Source organism: Miscanthus floridulus, chromosome 10 (genome assembly GCF_019320115.1).
Source record: "Miscanthus floridulus cultivar M001 chromosome 10, ASM1932011v1, whole genome shotgun sequence".
In the NCBI taxonomy this organism is placed as follows: domain Eukaryota; kingdom Viridiplantae; phylum Streptophyta; class Magnoliopsida; order Poales; family Poaceae; genus Miscanthus; species Miscanthus floridulus.
This window is the reverse complement of record NC_089589.1, coordinates 125,315,863-125,334,927: the sequence shown is the minus strand read 5'-3', so window position 1 is coordinate 125,334,927 and position 19,065 is coordinate 125,315,863. Positions and strand designations below refer to the sequence as shown.

Below are 19,065 nucleotides of genomic sequence, written 5' to 3'. Positions count from 1 at the left end.
AAAAATATATGCTCTGGTCGAATTTGAATTGTAAATTTAATTTTTTTGGTAGAAAAATAATTTGTAGGGGCGGTTGGTACTGTAGCCGCCCCTACAAATCGATTTATAGGGATGGCTGGTGTTCCAGACCGTTCCTATAAACCGATTTGTAGAGACGGCTACAGTACCAACCGCCCCTACAAATCGATTTGTAGGGACGGTCTGGGAACCGCCTCTACAAATACATGATTTGTAAACACCCTTGCGTAGGGGCGGTTGGGCCCTGGAGCCGCCCCTAAAAATCATATTCTACGTGTGCATGAGAATTATGTGCGTGCAGAGTGCGACGGCAGCTGCCACCCGTTGCCGGCTACGTGGTTGCATTGTATCCACCCATAAATAGCATTGTCCCAGTGGATACCTTGCCACCACAGACTACATTACGACAAACTAACCACTGAAAAATCTCCACTGCACTCAGATCTAACCCAAGACATCAACCGAAAACTGAAGGCAATAATAGAGGACAGGGGCAGAGGTCCGCGCAGGCCAGCAAGTCAAGTCGTCGGCCCCAACTCACGGCGGAGCAACACATGTGCTCATCACTCATCAGTGCCATCTCTAAAGACACCTGCAGTATCAGCCTCTCAGATGCCAATGAGTTTTAACTCGGTAGTGTGAGCAAAGGTTGGTCTAGAGAGTGGATTGGCGAAGGTGTGAGCTCTCTACGCCCAGCCACCAGCAAGCATGCCTCCAACTTGAGCCTTGCCACCACCACAGTAGCACTACGAAATCGCTACGCAAAGATCAAGAAGCATGAGTGTGGTGACGGGGGCGCTGGGAAGCCTCGCCCCCAAACTTCTTCAGCTGCTCCATGACGAGTACAAGCTCCAGAAGGGCGTGAAGAAGCAGGTGCAGTGGCTCCACAGCGAGCTGGAGAGCATCTATGCCTTCCTCGGCGAGGTCGCGGAGGTGCCATGGGATCGGCTCAACGGGCAAGTCAAGGTGTGGGCACGTGAGGTCAGGGAGGCATCCTATGATATGGAGGATGTCCTCGACACCTTCCTCGTGCGCGTCGAAGGTGGTGAGCCTACTGACCCGAGCAGGCTCAAACGCGCTATGAAGAAGATGGGCAAGGTGTTCAGCAAGGCCAAGGCTCGCCGTGGTATTGCTGGTGCCATCGAAGACATCAAAAAGAATCTTGAGGTGCTAGCTAAAAGGCGTCAGGATTACAAACTTGATGACAATGTGTGCAAGCCGCTCGCAACATCGTCAACTCTTGATCCTTGCATGAAAGCTATGTGCAAAGAAGTGACACGACTTATTGGTGTCGACAAGTCAAGGGACGAGCTCATATCCATGCTGAATCCATCCCAACCAGATGATGTTGCGCCTGACAAGAAGATCACCAAGAAGGTTTCTATTGTAGGAGTTGGGGGACTGGGCAAAACCACTCTTGCCAAAGCGGCGTATGACAACCTAAAATCGCAGTATGACTGTGCAGCTTTCGTTTCAGTTGGACGGGATCATGACTTGGTAAAAGTTTTCAAGGACATCCTCTTTGATCTTGACAAGATAAAGTATGACAACATTCATAACACTAGAAGAGGTGTGGCACTCCTAATTCGTGAAGTCCAAGAATTCCTGGAGAACAAGAGGTACACATCAGCAACCCAATTGTAAATTGTAATTACGGAGTGCCTTTTAAGATGTTCTTGCTCAAAGTTAGTCGATACTACTAGTTTTCACTATGCTGTAGCTTATAGTAAAATATATTATTTCCATATATATCATCTATGCCAGATTGCTTCTTGAGATTCATTTTCTCCACTCCACACATATAAGATGAAATCCATTTATTCAGTGGTCTCTAACGTAACTGCTTTTAGCTCGTCTTTTCGAATGCCGAAAGATGTACTTCGCTCCCTGTATAAAAGGGCAATACACTATAATGTATTTATTAATTGTCCTTAGATTTTCAGAATATTTTCTTTCTGAAACTATAAACATGAGGGGGAAAACACAGTTTTAGGGTTAGGCGGTCAGCTTGTGTTGCAACATGCCCTCGGGTACGTATGTTCTTTATAATAATGTGGCCTTAAATATGTATATTTTTCAAATAACCCCTTTGAATTGGTGTTTAGTTTCCATAAGTATTCCAAAAGTTGTAGGGTTAATTTTTTGAATTGCCTCTTCTATGATTTCCTACAGTGCCGATTGTTTGCCCAAAATTAAGATTCTGAAACATCAACACATAGTTTCTTTTTGCTAGCGTGATCATGTGTTTGATGTGTCATACCGATTTTTTTTAATCTTAGTAAATATCTTGCTTCTGCAGAAGCTCCAAACATTACTAACCAATGGTTCTTGCACTTTCATGTGGATAGGTATTTTATTGTTATTGATGATGTATGGGATGTGCCCACTTGGGAAGCAATCAAACTGTCACTTGTTGAGAATAATTGTGGAAGTAAAGTAATCACAACTACTCGTAAGTTTGATGTTGCCAATGAAGCTGGTGACGTTTACAAGCTAAAACCACTTTCTGATGATGACTCCATGAAGTTACTCTATACAAGGATATTTGGTGCAGAGGGGAAGTACCATGATAAGGAACCAGAAGATGTCATCAATAAAATTGTAAAGAAATGTGGTGGTATACCATTAGCAATCATGACAATGGCTAGTTTGTTGGCCGGTAAACAAAAGTATGAATGGTCTGAAGTGTTGAACTCTATTGGTTTTGGATCCAAAGGCAATATGGAAGCTGAAGAGACTATGACAGTACTTTCATTTAGCTACTACGATCTACCTCCACATTTGAGGACATGCTGACTATATCTAAGTACATATCCAGAAGACTATGTGATCAGAAAGGATTCATTGATATGGAAGTGGGTAGCTGAAGGATTTATCGATGGGAAACAAGGTACAAGATTATTTGAGCTTGGAGAAAGATACTTCAACGATCTCATTAATAGAAGCTTGATCCAGGTGGTGGAGAACGACTTGGATGGAAGAGTATTAGGCTGTCGTGTTCATGATATGGTTCTTGATCTGATGCATAAGCTTTCATCGGAAGAAAACTTTATGGCTATATTAGGTGACAATGTTAAAGGAACACCTGCACTAAGCAATGTCCGTCGGTTAACCCACCAAAATGGAATAGCCGAGCACATTAATTCTGAAGCCATGGTTACTAGGATGCCAAAAGTGAGGTCATATACTGCATTCAGGTGTTCTATTGATAGCTGGGAACAGTTTTTGAGATTTAAACTTTTGCGCGTGGTGGATATAAGGGGTTGCAACTTTAAGGAAGGTTGTCACCTTGAGCATCTTGGTGATTTACTTCACTTGAGGTATCTTGGAATACGGTGCCGAGGTCATGCCCTAGAGCTCCCAAAACAAATAGGGAATCTAAAGTTACTGCAAACACTAGATGTGGACGGAACGTTGCCAGCAAGCATTGTGCACATAACAGAGCTGGTACGACTGTGTGCTTACAACGAGGTGCCTGATGGGATTGGGAAGCTAGTTTCCCTAGAGGAGCTGATAATATTGAATGATTGTGATAAGCCCAAGAGATTTTTCAAGGAGCTTGCCAGCCTGCGAGAACTGAGGGTGCTCGTGTTCGGCACTCAAGGGACGGACGAGAGCATGCAGAGAGATTTTGTGGAGTCTCTAAGCAATATGCAAAAGCTCCAGTATATAGATGTGCATAGTTCACCTTGGTTTGCGGATACAGCCATGTGGGAAGCAGCAGGCTTTGTGCTCCCACGACCTCTCCATTATTTGGGATGGCGTGAAATTAGATTGTCCAAATTGCCGTCATGCATTAATCCATCAGCTCTTCCCATCCTGGCCCACTTGGAGCTGTTTGTGATTACTATGGATGAGCAGGATTTGAAACTCCTTGCTAGGTTACCGGCGCTCTGTTATCTCCAACTGACAACACAGTCCACGGTAACAGCAAGCAATATTAACTCCAGTGATCGCAGCTTCTTCCAGGAGTTGAGGTACTTTGTGACCAATCAAATGGTCCAGTTTGAGCAGCCCGATGAGGAGGACGCTAGCGTTTCATTGCATATATGGAATGGAGAAGATGCTACGCCCATTGCCTCTAGAAACAGCAATGACTCCAGAAAAGTTATACCCTCTAGCGTGATGCCAAATCTTAAAGTGTTTTATTTTAATGTCTATTTGCGGCCCTAAAAGATAACTACCGTGACTACTGTGGGAATATTGGCTTAGAGTACCTGCCTTCCCTTCGGGAACTCAGAGGGCGGATCGTCTCTCGTGGCATGCCTGCTATGGAGAGCGATGCTGCGTTGGCTGCACTGAGAGACGCATGCAACGTCCATCCCAACCATCCCACGTTTCGTATGCGATCATATTAATCAGGTTCGGCGAGAATTTTGTACAGTTCCGATCAAATTAGTATCTCATTATTTGTTTCTATCTTGTTACAGTTACGTCTCCATTTTGGCACATATATATATACAGCACTTGCTTGTCTCTACTCAATTAATTATTAGCTTTATCCGAATTTTCAGGGGGAGACAATAATGTGTCTTAAAGAGATACGAATTTGGATCTGCGTGCGTACAGTGTAAGTACTCTCCCCAACCTGTTCTGTTCTATCCTAGCTGGTGGTGTCACTGTTGCTGCTCGTGCGTGTCAGCCATTCGACTGCACAGATTTTAAAAAATGTGTTAGCCCACTGTCCGTCAAACAAATAACTTTGTGTTTCCTGAGTCCTGACTACATGGAATGGTCTAAGAGACATTTCTGGTACAGCACTGTCGCATTTCCATTATGCGAGCATCTATGCTGATGTATGAATTACCAATGATGAAACTACCGAACCTGTTTTAGCACGTACTGATTTTCCATTGAATCCATTATATATCGGACGTAGGTTTTTTCAGTCACTGGCTGCACCAACTCTGTTTCTGGCCACCAGTCGATACTCTGTTTTCCAGTCTCCTATGTCCTTGATGTAACATGTACTGTGCTGCATCGATGGTTGGTTCCTTCGTCTGATTTGTACATAAGTCACTTGTTTATAATCTGTCACTTGAGACTCTATGGCACATCTATCCTTTTATGATTCTTCACTAGGAAATAAGCACTTTGGTCATCGGATAATTTATGGTTGTAAGCATAATATGTGCACGAAGATTAAGTAGAGTTATTGATGTTTCTGATCCAAGTTTCTGCATGAACCGTGGTGCAGCTCAAATGTAGTTGGCTTCAATGCTTGTAAGACTACAACAGAGCCCATCGCCACAAGACACAACTTCACTTGACTGTGAGCCAGACGGTTTCAGCTCTTATGTTCCCCCGAGCTATTTTCTATTCGAATAAATAAAATATGCTGTATCAAATTTTCAATGTACTCTGCTGCTATTAGAACCTGCTGCAACATTTTTCTTTTTGCTGAACTCGTGACTTGTATTATCTACTATACCTAAATAGGAGGAACCCACTAGCAGATTCCTCTGCGATTTCGTAAAGCCATGTCTTCCTAGGGGGCCCACCAAACCACTAAGCTTATCCATGAAGCCACAGTGCAGACCTAACTCTAGAACAGGAACGAGCCAGTTGTGCACAACTACGACACGCGTGACACCTATGTATGGCGTATCTGCAAGCAATACGAGCTCAACAATGTACAAACAGGATATGCATGAATGCACGTCCTATACATACTTTCACTGTTGCCAACATATATGGCAACCGTTCTCAGATTTTTGGCATATCGTTCTCTCCCTGTAGCTAGTCGATACTATCGAACTATGCTCGAGTCAGTGTACCTGCAGAAAACTTGATTAAGCCTACCTAAGTCAGCAGAGTGCCATCTATCCTGGATACATAACCATAGTAATAGGGCTACTTATATAACTTCGCATGCAAACGTCCTAGCTTTTTGGAAAGAATTTATTGTCAAATTTTAGTTTAGAAAAGGTTTTCGAAGCCTTATTTCATCATTTGCGCTCTGATACCTGAAGGGACCGTGACGCCTAAGAGGGGGGGGGGGGTGAATTAGGCAACTTAAAAAATCAAACTCTAAACTATGGCCTCTTTTGCTAACCCTAGCAAAACCTATGCAATAGATAAACTATCTAGATGTGCAACTATGGTTTTGCTAGTATGTTGCTATCTCTACCGCAAACGTAGTAAAATAATCAATGTAAATGCGGAAGCTAAAAAGCAAGGTAGAGATATGCAAACTCCCGTCGACGACTCTGGTATTTTTACCGAGGTATCGAGAAGCGCGCAAGCTTCCCCCTAGTCCTCGTTGGAGCCCCTCGCAAGGAATCCCTCGCAAGGGCCAAGCTCCCGGTCGGGTGACTCCGTGGATAGCCTCGGGCCTTCCCCACACGCAAGTGGGTCTCTGATGTGCCTCTCGGCAAGCCTCTCCCGGATGCTCCCCGCCGTCTTCACTATCAAGCTTCTGGCCGAAACACCGCGGGCCTTGTTCCCTCCGGTACACGGTGGCAGCCACACCACAAACGCGGTTGGTGTGATCTCGCAAGACTTCAAGCCCCTCCGATGTACAACACTTGTGCTCGCAAGCACGGGGTGGCAAGAGGTATGCAAACCTCACTAAACACTAGGCAAACACCTAGAGCAAGCGCATAAGCGGTGGTCTAATCAACCTAAGCACTTCGCAAAGCACTTATGCTAATCACCTAATAAAACACTAAGCACAATGCATGTGGAGATCACTAAAATGGTGTATCAACACTCTTGGTATGTTTCCTCAGCTCCACTCTTCTCAAATGGCCGGTTGGGGTTGTATTTATAAGCCCCACTGAGAAAGTAGCCGTTGGGGTCGAACTCCCGCGAAACTGCTACTGACCGGACGCTGAATCGTCCTGACCGGACGCGTCCGGTCGTCCCGACCGTTGAGCCGGTAGTTTACTGATCGGACGCTGTCCAGCGTCTGGTCGCCTGCCACCGGACGCGTCCGGTCGCAGATTTGCCGCTCTGGAACCTCTCTATACTCGATCGGACGCCGCTGTCTTGCGTCCGGTCGGTTGCCGCCAGCGTCCGGTCGCCTGTCTGCCGAGCCACTTGCCCAGCGTCCGGTTGCAGCATCTAGTCGCTTGTCCAGCGTCCGATCCTGCATACAGTCACCATAGTGAGCTCATTTCTTCGCGATCTTGCATACTGCTTGGTTCCAATCTTCATGCTTGGACTCTACTTGATCTTTTGGGTCTTCTCTTGTGCTCCTAAGGTCTTGCTTGAGGTGTTGATCATCAGATCATCACGTCGCATTCGTCCAAGTTATGTTTTGCACCCTATTGAACTACAAAATAGATACTTGCAAATTCATTAGTCCAATTTGGTTGTGTTGGACATCAAACACCAAAATCCAAAGTAAATGGGCCAAGGGTCCATTTTCCTTACAATCTCCCCCTTTTTGGTGATTGATGCCAACACGACCAAAACAAGCAAATAATAAGAATTTGATAATTTAAAGACTACCTACTTGCTAGGATGCAATGCAAATGGCAAGGTTATATGATACTAATTGATAGATACCAATTAAAATTTTACTTAAAAGCTTGCATTGTCCTTGCAAATGTCCCCATGTGATATTATGGATTAAAACCTATCTTTCTAAAAAAATCTCCCATTACTTAGGCTAACCCATAATTCACTTTTCTCCCTTTCTCGGACCATTGCTACTTGTAACTAAAAGCTTGTCTTTGGTCCTTCAAATTCTCCCCCTTTGGCATCAAACACCGAAAAGGAAGACATTAGTAGCACTAGGGAGGGTCAAATTTTGTGATCCTTTGCATAGATTGAATTGGATCACAAAATTTGACTCTTACATTATATAGATTAAGCTCCCCCTAAATATATGCATACTTATGGTAGAAAGCAAAGCATATGCATAATTAGCAAATTATTGTACAAGAGAGTTTAATCTATATAATGCATGGAGAAAGCATATAAATATGAAATGAAATCAACATGATGATGCCAATTGAAGAATGATGCTTAACTCCGGGGACTCCAATTTCCTTACAATGAGACTACTACACATGTGATAGGTTTGAAAAAATTGATACCATTTGAACAAGTGTTAGTCTCAACGCATCCAAGTTGTAGATTAAGCTCCCCCTAAATTTGTGCACACAAGTGTTGAATACTTGTAAAATTTGTGCACATTGATTTAAGTATCAAAATACCACTTGAAAGATGATATTTGGGAGAGATTATCTACAATTTGGACTTTGGCACATATTAGATAATTAATTGTAAAACAAGCTATGTGCCGTGCTCCTAAACAATTTTAAACCATGTAGGTTTGCTCCAAGGGTTGATAATGAAATCGAGCAAGCCTACCATATGATATACCTATTGAATGCATGACAAAATATTTAAGCATGTAAATGCAAATATTAGGCATGAAAGATAACTAGATGCTTTTAAGAGTATATCAATTGAAATGAATACTAATTGAAAGTAATGACATCTAGTTACCTAACATGGGAAGGGGAATTTGGGTCCATAGTATTCACTAACCTACTTGACAATAACTTTGTTCATTATGATGCACCCCATGAAATGCACCCAAACTTTGCCAAGTCTCCAAATTCCCCGATGTCCGACGGACTTCTCACTTTCCTTTTGGGATCCAAACCTTCTTGGTGCTCTTCATGTTGGAAATGATTTCCTTTGGCACCCAAAAGCGTTTGACCCCATTGTTGGGTTGCTTGTTCACCTTGATGGCCACCACCTTGTCATTTTTCTTCTTCTTCAAGAGATAAGGTGTGGAGGCCTTCTTGTCCACCTTGTTGGTGTAGGTGTTGGAGAGCTTGCTTGTTTGTTTTTTTCCTTCTTCTTTGCTCCTCCCCCATTCTTCACCTTGCACTCATAGGACTTGTGACCTTCCTTGTGGCACACGTAACAAACCACGGTTTGTCCTTCATCAAGCTTCTTCACTCCCTTGACGGTGTTATCTTGATGAAGTTGGGTTTGCTTCGCCTTGCCTTTCACTTGAGTCAAGTCCTTGGTGAGGCGAGCTACTTCTTGCTTAAGTTGCTCATTCTTCTTTGCAACCTCTTGTGTGTATGTATCTACAATAACTTTCTCAACACAAACTTGGTTGCACAAAGATGAGTCCAAACATAAATCATTACAAGAAGTAGAGGCATCCTTTTTAGACATGTTAAAGATAGAACTTTTCTTTTTAGATGCCTTGGTGGGGTTTGTGCTAACGGCTTCAAGATTAGCAACTTTATTAGTTAGCTCATCACAATGTTTACACATGGTTTCCATTTTAGCAAGCAAACTATTATATGCTTCTTGTGAGCTAACTAACTTTTCTTTTAATTTTTCATTTTTCTTTAAAAGTTTCTCATCATTGATTGTGCATGCATTTGTTGTTGCACTATCCTCAAGTTGCTCAATTTTAGTAGATAGTTCAACATTGAGATTTGCAAAGTTTTCATATTGTTTAAGCAAATTTTTGTATGCTTCTTGTGAACTACCTAGCTCTTCTTTTAAATTTTTTAGCTTCTTTTGTTGACTAGTGCAAACTTTAGCATATTTAAGATTTTGTTGCACAATTATATTATAAGAAGGCAAATCATCATCACTATCACTCTCACTAGAGGAAGAGCTTGATGGTGAGTGCTTGCGGCCTTGCCTCTTGTGATGGTGTTCTTCTTCACTTAAAGAATCATCCCATGACCTTATTGATGTGAGGGCTTGGTTTTTGCACGCCTTCTTCTTTGTCTTGGGTGTGGGCTTGTTTGGACAAACTTCCACAAAGTGTCCCGACTCGCCGCATCTGTAGCATCCTTTCTTTCTTTGCTCATTTCTTTGATTGGTGAAAATGAGATCTTGAATTTGGATGGGCACACCCTTGACATTGAGCCTTTGGATCATCTTCTCCACCTTGTTGATTAATTTGATTGATTCTTCATCAAGGTCGGAGGTGGAGGAGGAAGATTGATCATCGTCACTTGAATCTTCATCATCATCATCATCATCCTCATCTTCTTCTTCTTCACTTGAGGAGCTTGAGCTTGAGCTTGACTCAACTTTCTTTCTCTTCATCTTTTTCTTTTCGCTACAAGCGAGAGCTTTGCCTTTGCTTGATGAAGAAGCTTCTTCTTGCCCCATCTTACGTGACATTTCAAATGCCACTAACTTGCCAATGACTATGCCCGGGGTCATGGTGCTCAAGTTCTCTATGTTATGAAGGATGGTGATGATGCTTGCATATTTCTTTTGTGGTAGAACAGAGATGATCTTCCTCACGATATCCGTATCATCTAGCTTTAATAATCCTATTGAATAGAGCTCATTGATGATTAGATTCAATCGAGAATACATATCACGAACATGCTCATCATCATTCATAGCAAAGGAATCATAATTTTGCTTGGCTAGACAATGTTTTTGCTCACGGACATTACTTGTGCCGTCATGGAGCTCTTGGAGTTTTAACCAAATTTCATGTGCCGTATTTAAGGTGAACACTTGGTTAAACACATCCATGCTAAATGATTCAAACAAGCAATTCTTAGCTCTAGCATTAAAATGCATTTCTTTTTCGTCACTCTTTATGGGCTTTTCGGGATTCTTAATGGGTTTCATCCCGTCACGAGTGACTCTCCATACACCTAAATCAACCGCCTCAAGGTGGCAAGCCATTCTAGCCTTATAGTAGAGGAAGTTAGTGCCATCAAATTGTGGAGGCCTAGCGGTATCCATCCCAACCACTCTACAATAGCGTCGGCTCAACAACGGTTAAGCCAAAGGTCCAAATATGAGCCAACCGGCTCTGATACCAATTGAAGGGACCTTGACGCCTAAGAGGGGGGGTGAATTAGGCAACTTAAAAAATCTAACTCTAAACTATGGCCTCTTTTGCTAACCCTAGTAAAACCTATGCAATAGATAAACTATCTAGATGTGCAACTATGGTTTTGCTACTGTGTTGCTATCTCTACCGCAAACGTAATAAAGTAATCAATGTAAATGCGGAAGCTAAAGAGCAAGGTAGAGATATGCAAACTCCCGTCGACGACTCCGGTATTTTTACCGAGGTATCAAGAAGCGCGCAAGCTTCCCCCTAGTCCTCGTTGGAGCCCCTCGCAAGGAATCCCTCGCAAGGGCCAAGCTCCTGGTCGGGTGACTCCGTGGATAGCCTCGGGCCTTCCCCACGCGCAAGTGGGTCTCCGATGTGCCTCTCGGCAAGCCTCTCCCGGATGCTCCCCGCCGTCTTCACTATCAAGCTTCTGGCCAAAACGCCGCTGGCCTTGTTCCCTCTGGTACATGGTGGCGGCCACACCACAAACACGGTTGGTGTGATCTCGCAAGACTTCAAGCCCCTCCGATGTACAACACTTGTGCTCGCAAGCACGGGGTGGCAAGAGGTATGCAAACCTCACTAAACACTAGGCAAACACCTAGAGCAAGCGCATAAGCGGTGGTCTAATCAACCTAAGCACTTCGCAAAGCACTTATGCTAATCACCTAATAAAACACTAAGCACTATGCATGTGGAGATCACTAAAATGGTGTATCAACACCCTTGGTATGTTTCCTCAGCTCCACTCTTCTCAAATGGCCGATTGGGGGTTGTATTTATAAGCCCCACTAAGAAAGTAGCCATTGGGGTCGAACTCCCGCAAAACTGCTACTGACCAGACGCTGAATCATCCTGACCGGACGCGTTCGGTCGTCTCGACCATTGAGCCGGCAGTTTACTGATCGGATGCTGTCCAGTGTCTGGTCGCCTGCCACCGGACGCGTCCTGTCGCAGATTTGCCGCTCTGGAACCTCTCTGTACTCGATCGGACGCCGCTGTCTTGCGTCCGGTCGGTTGCCGCCAGCGTCCGGTCGCCTGCCACCGGACGCGTCCGGTCGCAGATTTGCCGCTCTGGAACCTCTCTGTACTCGATCGGACGCTGCTGTCTTGCGTCCGGTCGCCTGTCTGCCGAGCCACTTGCTCAGCGTCCGGTTGCAGCGTCCGGTCGCTTGTCCAGCGTCCGATCCCGCATACGCTCACCACAGTGAGCTCATTTCTTCGCGATCTTGCATACGGCTTGGTTCCAATCTTCATGCTTGGACTCTACTTGATCTTTTAGGTCTTCTCTTGTGCTCCTATGGTCTTGCTTGAGGTGTTGATCATCAGATCATCACGTCGCCTTCGTCCAAGTTATGTTTTGCACCCTATTGAACTACAAAATAGATACTTGCAAATTCATTAGTCCAATTTGGTTGTGTTGGACATCAAACACTAAAATCCAAAGTAAATGGGCCAAGGGTCCATTTTCCTTATAATACCACCTATGGCAGAACCGTCTAATCTAATGCCTTACAGGAGTGCTCGTCTTCCATTAGACACTAAGCACCCAAAGGAGAACACTAAATTACTCGGTTTCGTCGAGCACACCCCAGGGGAGAACCAAAAAATCCACATTTTTGCCACCAGGATCACAAATGAGAGAATAAAGCTTACATCATTCTTAACCATTTCTTACATCGCTTTTAGTATAACATCAGAGTATAATATTTATTACTATAACAGCGGAATGTAATTATATTATCAGAGTTATGATTAATTTAATGTAACAACAGAATATAAATATGTGATCAGAATTAAAGCGGAAATAAGTACATATTCATGACATGATGAAGTATTGATATATATAAACTACGACAACAGATTATGAAACTTTCCTTTATAAAAGCTTTTGGTGAGAGTTATAAATAACAACTAGGATCGCAGCGTAAAGGAAATCCTCGCTGAGCCCACCAGGAGGAATCCACACACAATGGTCAGCCTTAGCATCCACCTTTCACCTACAATAGGGGGAATAAAACCCTGAGTACTCAATTGTACTCAGCAAGACTTACCCGACAGGAGAAAAGAAAAGACTCCAAGGATATGCAAGGCTATCTGGCTTGTGGGTTCAATGCATTTGCAGGAAGCATTACTAAGCGTGCGTCCTTATATTTGATTTTTATTAACAGCCACATTGGTTCATTCACTAACCATTCTATGTAAGCACCTGTGCTACTTTCAAGCAGGTGGTAAGCAATCAGATTTTCTTTTTCCATCTTCCATCTTTCATCTTTCAGTTCTTACTACGATGCTAAACCGCAGACAAGCCGTACCGGATTTCCTGGTAATTCGCGAATCAATGCCCCCAGCTGGGTACCCCGAAAACACACGCCCCGCTTGTACCCAAGGCACAAGCAGGACCAACCCATCACTCTCCTGTCCCGGGTGTCCAGGTCCCCGTCCAAACTGGGACTCCAAGCCCCTGCCCAGAGTCCCGGACTCAGTGCGGTGCAAGGATCTCCTCCACCAAAATAAAACCCTAACAGTTAGTCCGGAAAGAGCCGGATCCGCGATAAGAGAGCAACAAGTCTTCCAAGCGCCCATACCCAAGTATGTGTTCGGGATAATAAGTCTGTGACTTGCCTAGAGCCTTATGCAACGATCGGTCATTAACCGACACAGACAGGGAAAGCAGTGTAACTAAGCCATGCCCCGCATCCACGGCGACACAACCTCTTACACCCACCAATACCCAAACCACATCCCTGTCCGGTCACCATTTTCCTTCCCACCATTTATATTTTTCAAGTGATAATAATATAGTAACATATTTCCTATATCTCGCGAGTGACAGGCAATCACTCGACTTCTACCGGAGTCCTGTAGCATAGCAAACTACACGATCCTATCATACTAGTAAGACTCATAGGATAAAGATATATATATGCAAATGGGTTTCATTCAACTCCTTAAAACTTAATGCACAAATATAATTTAAACTGTAGAAAAGTAGGGGTTATGCACCGGGGCTTGCCTTGGTAAAATATAACCAAAAGTTAGCATTCCATCTCCGTGACATGATCACCATAGCATCATCTTTCAGCTACTCCTATCGATCCCATGACCCATCATCGTTCCTCGCCCGGCGAGTAAGGTCGACTCCGGCCCGCGTGCAGCTTGCGGACAGAGCAAGGAAGTCGAGAGAGTGAGAAGAGAGCTAGAGCTATGGAGAGCAGAGGCTCGGCTGCTAGACGGCGCAGGCTCGCATTTTATAGGCCGCGAAGAGAAGCTGTGAACCGTCGGCAAGCTTGATTTAGCGAGATGTAAGAGTCCGTGAAAAACAATCTTGCTTCGGATATGGAGGAAGGAAATAGTTTTATAATACTATATTATATATCTACAAGTATGGTTAACAGCGAGGCAAACAATCCGGGCGATGGACGTGTCGTGTGTGACAAGTTGTATGAGCACATTTATGACGACCGACTCTGGCTATGAGAGAAGGGAGAAAAAAGATGTGACATTGCCCAGTCGCTGCCTGTGGTGAACAGTGTTTCTCAGCTACAGCTACCGTGTTTTATTGGGCTTATTACAGCAGATGGTGACTGCCTGACAGTAGTCGTCGTCGGATAGTGAGAGAAGCTAGCTAGGCTGAACAACTAACTGCTTGCATTGACAGTCCCCAGCTCCCACACAGCTTGCTTGTGTGTGTGTGGCATGCTGCACATGCATCACATTCTTTTCCTAATAACACGTCATAGACTTGACTTTTGTCGTCGTGTACGGCACGGTATATAATGCATGCATGTATACAGGGGACAGCTAATTAATCCATGGGAGACTTTGGTGCTTAAGCTAGCAGGAAGACATGACTTAGTTTGCAGGTGCATACCAAGGATGGTCAAAAGTTGCAAGAGGCCATTGAAGTCATGGTTCTCTGCAGAAAAGCAGTGTTTGTGCTAGCTGGTGTGTAGAGTGGACAAGGCTTGGAGGCCAACATATGGTTCGTGAGGTAGCAAGCAGCAAGCAGAGCGAGAGAGAGAGAGAGAGAGAGAGCAGTATGCAGCAAGGCCAGAAGAGGGAGGGAGAGCAAGCAGCAGGCAAGACTAGCAAGCTCGATCCTTTCTCATAACGCACACGTCATACCGGCGAGGTAGGTGAGATGAGTGGTCGACAGCACTATCGTTATTATTTCAGCTCTCAAATATTCATTTACCAAGCCAACTATTTATATTTTTAAACACGGCTAAAGCACTAAAGTTTGTTACTCGATTTTTTAACTGTAACCTAAATCATACTCCGAATTTTACTTAAGTACTATATACCAGTCAAATCGTATTTTTGGTTATAAAAATTGTTTTCATGTTTAATCCAACAGAACAAGCTATTAGCCATTTATTTGCTAGAATCGTTATCGAATATTTCTAAATATTTCTACGCACTGCGTAATTTAATTTTAGCGTTTATTTGAGTCCACGAAACTAAGTCACACATGATTCGCTTATCGCTTCAAGTACGTTTTAAATTAAAAACCCGAGAAACTCATTTCGGAAATTTTTCTTAGGCCTAAATCACGGTGCTAAACAAGTTCGTAACACCAGGGTGTTACAAGTCCGCTGTCCACTGAGTGGCGCACGGTGGGCGTGTCCGTAGCAACGACTCGGCTTGCTGGGTCGACGTCTGCTGCCTTCCCAGAAGCTCGCAGGTGCACACGTAGGCACACTCCGCCATGGCCTCAACTTCCGGCTGAGCGGTCACTAGAGGTGCAGCCGGCCGCTCCAGTGGCGGGCATGTGACGATCCAGCTGGCGGCAATGGAGGTTGCTAAATCCTCTAGCATCGGGTCCTCTGAGGCGTCTCGACCAGCGGGTGTGCCAAGAGGCCACCGCATAAGTGTCAACAGGTCGGGCCCGAGTAGACTCGACCAGCGGGCGTGCCAAGAGGCCACAGCGTCAGTGTCAACGGGGTACCCGCCGTTAGCCGGCTCGCCACGATCGGCCAGAGTGGCTGCAGCGTGCCAAAGGAGTCGGTCGGTCCTGCTGAGGCACCGTCCCCCGTCTGTCGAAAGCGTCTTCTACAGCAGTGATGCCACCCTCCGCCGCGGTGGCAGTCGGCATAGGCACTGCTCCACACGCGTCCGCCAGACCGTCGTCTGCGGGTGGAGTGTCCGAATTGTGGTCGCAACGGTCCCGAGCAAGACAGAGAGGCTGACAGCCAGCGCCACCATATGCACCAGAACTGCTAGGAGGCGTCCCTAGCGCCACTTATAGTCGCGCGTGAGGTGTGGGAACCCCTTTCAGGGTGGGCCTCATACAGTGCAACGCGCGTGTTCTGCATGCCAGCGAAAATCATTGCGCACGCTGCGCTGCTGGCCGGTGAGCGGGAAAGCCAGGTGTTACCATCGGATGGGCGGACGCTAACACCCCCGTTGGAGAGGTGGTTGGTGGCATTTCCGCATCGAAATCATTGATGAGGTCATGGTCCGCCCACCGACAAGCCTTGGAGCGCCCCGCCGAGCTCCCCTTGAGTGGAAGGGTGCAGCGAGGGGGGAAAGGGGGACGATGGGCTCGCGAAGCCACTGCCCCGAGGCCGATAGTCACGCCCCGCATCGGCCGGTGATCCAGACGGGGCCTGGGGACAACGAAGAACCGGAGGAGCTGGATGTCGCCGCAGGAGCGACCGACGGTGCCGGCAGGTGCACCAGAGGCCCCATGAGGCGCAGTCCCAGAGGCAGGCCACGCGGCCCCAAAACCGACCTCGCCGGGCCATCGCAGCGCCGGAGGGAGATTCAGCTGCGAGCATGGAGAGCTGGGCGCCGTGGTCGGCGACTCTGCTGTGCCCACAGTCGCCGGCTGGGGCGAGGGGCCTCCTCTTCGGTTTTATTTTTTCTTGGCCGGATTATCTTTGATTAATTAATTTATTCCTACAGAAAATCCACGTATCAAATTTATTTCACAACTTACCTGCTAGGACCCAATTCCGTAGCAGAGCCCAACATGTATATGTGGACGAGCGTGCAACTGACACATTGATTCGATCGTATACTTGCCAGTGGCGGATGCTGGACAAGCACCTGGCCCCACAGGTTTTAATCAAGTAAATAGGCATTTACTGTAGAATATATGGCTTGGCCCCACAGTTCCTACTAGCTGGCCCCACAGGTTCTGATTGCAGTAATTGGTTATTTGCTTTCTTAAATTATATACTACTAGTAATAACACGGTTCAATAATTCATGTGTTTGGGAATTATTTTCCTATAAGGAATATACCAACTCCAGAATTTGGTGCCATATTAGTTCATTTGGCTAGGTGCTTAGTATATATTAGGTCGTAATAAGATTCCCGTCGTGGTCTGAGGCATAAATAAATCGCATGTTGAGCACCCGTCAGTCCATATCATCATGCATATGGTTACCCGTCATTTGTGTCTGCAGTATTCTAGGAAGAAAGTTGCAGGTCCAACTGCTACAATGATGTGTTCATCGGTAGAAGAATTAGCGTTAGGTGCGGATCGACGTATTAGCGTGGTGCTGGTCTTGGAGGAAAGCAGCAGAAATGTTTTAAAAGGAGCAACTGGACGTAAAAGTGAACGCCTCTTTTTGGGTTTGGTGGAGACTCGCGGGGCGGCCGTCGTCCTCGATGAAAGCAAGCCCCTACCTAACCGCGTTAACTGGAGACTTGTGTTGCGTAGTGCCTGTCATACGTCATGGAAAACAACACAAGCAAGTGCGGTGGCCACTTCCTGGCTGCGTCAAGTCTTTACCTACTGTCTAATACTGCGTCCCACTGGACGCCTTGCCACCACCACAGTACTACGATTAATCCACCCCAATTGCTGCACTGGGAACCAAGAGAGGGAAGAAAGAAGCATGAGTGTCGTGACGGGGGCACTGGGAAGCCTCGCCCCCAAGCTTCTTCAGCTGCTCCTTGATGAATACAAGCTCCAGAAGGGCGTGAAGGGCACGGTTCCGCCGGCCATGAGCCAGGCGCGGGCGCGACCCAGGCTAGAGCAATATGTTAACGGATGAGAATTGGGTGACATGATTAAGCTAATGATGCTTGTTTGGTATAAAAAAATTAGTATTTTAATATACTTGGTTAAACTTGAGAATGATTCACGTATCAAAATATGAGACCTGCACTTCTTTCAGCTGGAGAAAGTGCATGCTAAAAAAGTTACTGACGCCATCGCAGCGCCGGAGGGAGATTCAGCGGCGAGCATGGAGAGCTGGGCGCCGTGGTCGGCGACTCTGCTGTGCCCGCAGTCGCCGGCTGGGGCGAGGGGCCTCCTCTTCTGTTTTATTTTTTCGCGGCCGGATTATCTTTGATTAATTAATTTATTCCTACTGAAAATCCACGTATCAAATTTATTTCACAACTTACCTGCTAGGACCCAGTTCCGTAGCAGAGCCCAACATGTATATGTGGACGAGCGTGCAACTGACACATTGATTCGATCGTATACTTGCCAGCGGCGGATGCAGGCACAGGTTTTAATCAAGTAAATAGGCATTTACTGTAGAATATATGGCTTGGCCCCACAGGTTCTGATTGTAGTAATTGGTTATTGCTTTCTTAAATTATACTACTAGTAATAACACGGTTCAATAATTCATGTGTTTGGGAAATATTTTCCTATCAGGAATATACCAACTCCAGAATTTGGTGCCATATTAGTTCATTTGGCTAGGTGCTTAGTATATATTAGGTCGTAATAAGATTCCCGTCGTGGTCTGAGGCATAAATAGATCGCATGTTGAGCACGTGTCAGTCCATCTCATCATGCACATGGTTACCCACGATTGTGTCTGCAGTATTCTAGGAAGAAAGTTGCAGGTCCAACCGCTACAATGATGTGTTCATCGGTAGAAGAATTAGCGTTAGGTGCGGATCGACGTGTCAGCGTGGTGCTGGTCTTGGAGACAGTGGGTACGATTAAACTTTTGACCCAGTCCTTTGGCTGTGGTGGTTTGTGAGGAAACCACCACAGTACTACGATTAAACTTTTGACCCAGTCCTTGATCATCATAAAGAATGAGAAAATTTTGGAGACAGTGGGTGCCGTGAATGGAATCGAGGTCGAGGATTGCCACGTGAGGTGACAGTGATGAGGCGTGCAGCCGCATGGATGCATGCGCAGCGTCACATGGACGCATGTGCTACCAGCGTAGGTACCCGAGGCCAATCGATGGATGGCTGCCGTAGTCCCCGGCTACCTGGTTGCTTCCGGCTTAACTCTTCAGCTACTGCATGCCTCCAACTAGACA

At 45.6% G+C, this 19,065-nt stretch overlaps 1 pseudogene; it reads left to right on the top strand.

Moving 5' to 3' along the window:
* Positions 1–789: 789 nt before the first annotated feature.
* Positions 790–4,376, top strand: LOC136489535 (disease resistance protein RGA5-like; annotated as a pseudogene).
* The last annotated feature ends 14,689 nt before the right edge of the window (positions 4,377–19,065 follow it).